This window comes from Arachis hypogaea, chromosome 13, assembly GCF_003086295.3.
Source record: "Arachis hypogaea cultivar Tifrunner chromosome 13, arahy.Tifrunner.gnm2.J5K5, whole genome shotgun sequence".
Classification (NCBI taxonomy): domain Eukaryota; kingdom Viridiplantae; phylum Streptophyta; class Magnoliopsida; order Fabales; family Fabaceae; genus Arachis; species Arachis hypogaea.
The window spans coordinates 18,655,824-18,660,821 of NC_092048.1; the positions used below are offsets into that span (position 1 = coordinate 18,655,824).

The following is a 4,998-nucleotide window of genomic DNA, read 5'->3' on the forward strand; positions in this document are numbered from 1 at the left end:
GAAAGCTTGGCTGGCTAGTGAGCCATGTCTAATTCCTGGACTGAAGCTTTAGACTAACATGGCAAGATTCCTGGAATTCATATTAAAAATTTTGGAATCCTTATTTTCCTTTTTCAATTAATTTTCGAAAAGTAACAAAAAAATCAGAAAATCATAAAAATAAAAAATATTTTGTGTTTCTTGTTTGAGTCTTGAGTCATATTATAAGTTTGGTGTCACTTGCATATGCATCTTGCATTTTTCGAAAATTCATGCATTCATAGTGTTCTTCATGATCTTCAAGTTGTTCTTGGTAAGTCTTCTTGTTTGATCTTGATGAATTTTTTGTTGTGTCTTTTCATGTTTTTCATATGCATTCTTGAATTCTTAGTGTCTAAGCATTAAAGAATTCTAAGTTTGGTGTCTTGCATGTTTTCTTTGCATTAAAAATTTTTCAAAAATATGTTCTTGATGTTCATCATGTTCTTCATAGTGTTCTTGGTGTTCATCTTGACATTCATAGCATTCATGCATGCATTCATTGTTTTGATCTAAAAATTTCATGCATTGCATCATTTTTCTTGTTTTTCCCTTGCATCATAAAAATTCAAAAAAAAAAAATATATCTTTCCCTTTTTCTCTCATCAAATTCGAAAATTTGGATTGACTTTTTCAAAAATTTTTAAAATCAAATTGTTTCTTATGAGTCAAATCAAATTTTCAATTTGAAAATCTTATCTTTTTCAAAATCTTTTTCAAAAATCAAATCTTTTTCAAATTTCTTAGTTATTTTCGAAAATTCCAAAAATATTTTTCAAAAATCTTTTTCTCATTTTTATACCACATTTTCGAAAATAACATAATCAATTAATGTTTTGATTCAAAAATTTGAAGTTTGTTACTTGCTTGTTAAGAAAGATTCAAACTTTAAGTTCTAGAATCATATCTTGTGATTTCTTATGAATCAAGTCATTAATTGAGATTTTAAAAATCAAATCTTTTTCAAAACTAATTTCAATCATATCTTTTCAAAAATATCTTCTTATCTTATCTTTTTCAAAAATATCTTTTCAAAATATCTTTTCTAACTTCCTAACTTCTTATCTTTTCAAAATTTGTTTCAACTAACTAACTAACTTTTTGTTTGTTTCTTAACTTTTTCAAAACTACCTAACTAACTCTCTCTCTCATTTTTCGAAAATATCTTCCCCCTTTTTCAAAATTTCTTTTTAATTAACTAATCATTTTTATTTTTAATTTCAAAAAAAATTTTTTCGAAAAATACTAACAATTTTCAAAAACCATTTTCGAAAATCACTAACTCTTTTTCAAAAATGTTTTCGAAAATTCTCTCTCTCCCATCTTATTCTATTTATTCATTCATTTACTAACATCTCATCTCGCATCTCAACCCTCCTCACAGATGTGTTTCTTCCATTACATTACATTCTTTGTCTCCCCCTCTTTTCTTCCACTCACAAAGGGATCCCTATACTGTGGTATAAAGGACCCATATTATTATTATTATTTTTGTGCGCCCTCTTCTTTGTCATATGAGCAGGAGCAAGGACAAGAACATTCTTGTTGAAGCAGATCTATAACCTGAAAGGACTCTGAAAAAAAAAATTGAGAGAAGCTAAATTACAACAATCCAGAGATACCCTTTCAGAAATTTTCGAACAGGAAAAGGATATGGCAGCCGAAAATAATAATAATGCAAGGAAGATGCTTGGTGACTTTACTGCACCTAATTCCAATTTACATGGAAGAAGCATCTCCATTCCTGCCATTGGAGCAAACAATTTTGAGCTGAAACCTCAATTAGTTTCTCTGATGCAGCAGAACTGCAAGTTTCATGGACTTCCATCTGAAGATCCTTTTCAGTTCTTAACTGAGTTCTTGCAGATATGTGATACTGTTAAGACTAATGGAGTAAATCCTGAAGTCTACAGGCTCATGCTTTTTCCTTTTGCTGTAAGAGACAGAGCCAGATTATGGTTGGATTCTCAACCCAAAGACAGCCTGAACTCTTGGGATAAGCTGGTCACAGCTTTCTTAGCCAAGTACTTTCCTCCTCAAAAGCTGAGCAAGCTTAGAGCTGATGTTCAAACCTTCAGACAGAAAGAAGGTGAATCCCTCTATGAAGCTTGGGAAAGATACAAACAGTTGACCAAAAAGTGTCCTTCTGACATGCTTTCAGAATGGACCATCCTGGATATATTCTATGATGGTTTATCTGAGCTATCAAAGATGTCACTGGACACTTCTGCAGGTGGATCCATTCACCTAAAGAAAACGCCTGCAGAAGCTCAAGAACTCATTGACATGGTTGCTAATAACCAGTTCATGTACACTTCTGAAAGGAATCCTGTGAGTAATGGGACGCCTATGAAGAAGGGAGTTCTTGAAGTTGATACTCTGAATGCCATATTGGCTCAGAATAAAATATTGACTCAGCAAGTCAATATGATCTCTCAAAGTCTGCATGGAATGCAAGCTGCATCCAACAGTACTCAAGAGGCTTCTTATGAAGAAGAAGCCTATGATCCTGAGAACCCTGCAATAGCAGAGGTAAATTACTTAGGTGAACCTTATGGAAACACCTATAACTCAACATGGAGAAATCATCCAAATTTCTCATGGAAGGATCAAAAGCCCCAACAAGGCTTTAATAATGGTGGAAGAAACAGGTTTAACAACAATAAACCTTTTCCATCATCCACTCAGCAACAGACAGAGAACACTGAACAAAATGCTTCTAATTTAGCAAATCTAGTCTCTGATCTATCCAAGGCCACTGTAAGTTTCATGAATGAAACAAGATCTTCCATTAGAAATTTGGAAGCACAAGTGGACCAGCTGAGTAAAAGGATCACTGAAATCCCTCCTAGTACTCTCCCAAGCAATACAGAAGAGAATCCAAAAGGAGAGTGCAAGGCCATTGACATAAGCGCCATGGCCGAACCTGTGAGGAGAGGAGAGGACGTGAATCCCAAGGAGGAAGACCTCCTGGGACGTCCAGTGGTCAATAAGGAGCTTCCCTCTGAGGAACCAAAGGACTCTGAGGCTCATCTAGAGACCATAGAGATTCCATTGAACCTCCTTATGCCCTTCATGAGCTCTGATGAGTATTCCTCTTCTGAAGAGAATGAGGATGTTACTGAAGAGCAAACTGCCAAGTTTCTTGGTGCAATCATGAAGATGAATGCCAAACTATTTGGCATTGATACTTGGGAAGTTGAACCTCCCTTGTTCATCAATGAACTAAGTGATCTGGATCAACTGACATTGCCTCAGAAGAGACAGGATCCTGGAAAGTTCATAATACCCTGTACCATAGGCACCATGATCTTTAAGGCTCTGTGTGACCTTGGTTCAGGAATAAACCTCATGCCCCTCTCTGTAATAGAGAAACTGGGAATCTATGGGGTACAAGCTGCTAAAATCTCACTAGAGATGGCAGACAGCTCAAGAAAACAGGCTTATGGACAAGTAGAGGACGTTTTAGTAAAGGTTGAGGGCCTTTACATCCCTGCTGATTTCATAGTCCTGGATACTGGAAAGGAAGAGGATGAATCCATCATCCTAGGAAGACCTTTCCTGGCCACAGCAAGAGCTGTGATTGATGTTGACAGAGGTGAAATATTCCTTCAATGGAATGAGAACTCCCTTGTGTTTAAAACTCAAGGATCTCCCTCTGCAACCATGGGGAGGAAGCAGAAAAAGCTTCTCTCAAAGCAGAGTCAACCAGAGCCCCCACAGTCAAACTCTAAGTTTGGTGTTGGAAGGCCACAACCAAACTCTAAGTTTGGTGTTGAACTCCCATATCCAAACTCTAAGTTTGGTGTTGGAGAGTCTCAACAAAGCTCTGCACATCTGTGAGGCTCCATGAGAGCCCACTGTCAAGCTATTGACATTAAAGAAGCGCTTGTTGGGAGGCAACCCAATGTTTATCTAATTCTTATTTTTATTGTTTTTCATGTTTTCTTAGGTTCATGATCATGTGGAGTCACAAAATAAACAAAAAATTCAAAAACGGAATCAAAAACAGCAGAAGAAAAATCACACCCTGGAGGAGCATCTGTCTGGCGTTCAAACGCCAGAACAGAGCATAGTTCTGGCGCTGAACGCCCAGAATGGGAGCATCCTGGCGCTGAACGCCCAGAACAAGCATGGTTCTGGCGTTCAACGCCAGAAATGGCAGCAAATGGGCGTTGAACGCCCAAAATGGGCACCAACCTGGCGCTGAACGCCCAGAGTTGTGTGCAAGGGCATTTTGCATGCCTAAATTGGTGCAGGGATGTAAATGCCTTGACACCTCAAGATCTGTGGACCTCACAGGATCACCTCAGGATCTGTGGACCCCACAGGATCTCCACCTACCTCCACTCACTCTCTTCTCTCTTCTCAATCATCCTCTATTCCCAATAAACACTCTTCCCTATTAACTCTTTACCACTCACATCCAAACACCCACTTTCCTTCAAAATTCAACATCTCTTTCCCACCCAATCCCACCCATATGGCCGAATACACATCTCCCTCCATCTTCTCCATATCTTCTTCTTATTCTTCTATTCTTTCTTCTTTTGCTCGAGGGCGAGCAACATTCTAAGTTTGGTGTGGTAAAAGCATAGCTTTTTTTTTTTCCATAACCATTGATGGCACCTAAGGCCAGAGAAACCTCTAGAAAGAGGAAAGGGAAGACAAAAGCTTCCATCAAGGGTCTATAGCTCAGTGGTAGAACATTTGACTGCAAATCAAGAGATCCCTGAGATACCTCAGGGGATACATTTTCTTCCACACAATTATTGGAAGCAACTAAGGGTGGAACATCAAGAGCACTCCATCATCCTTCATGAAATCAGAGAAGATCTAAAAGCAATGAAGGAGGAGCAGCCAAGGCAAGGAAAAGACATAGAAGAGCTCAAGGACATCACTAAGGTGGACTCATTCCTTGTTCTTACTTTCTCTGTTTTTCGTTTTCTATGTTATGTGCTTATCTATGTTTGTGTCTTC

The 4,998-nt window shown here is 37.8% G+C and overlaps 1 non-coding gene across 1 annotated transcript; it reads right to left on the minus strand.

Annotated features, from left to right (window-relative positions):
* Nucleotides 1-2,067: 2,067 nt before the first annotated feature.
* Nucleotides 2,068-2,175, minus strand: LOC112738771 (small nucleolar RNA R71). Its single transcript, XR_003169717.1, has one exon. It is a non-coding gene; the product is annotated as a small nucleolar RNA R71 (small nucleolar RNA).
* Nucleotides 2,176-4,998: the final 2,823 nt, after the last annotated feature.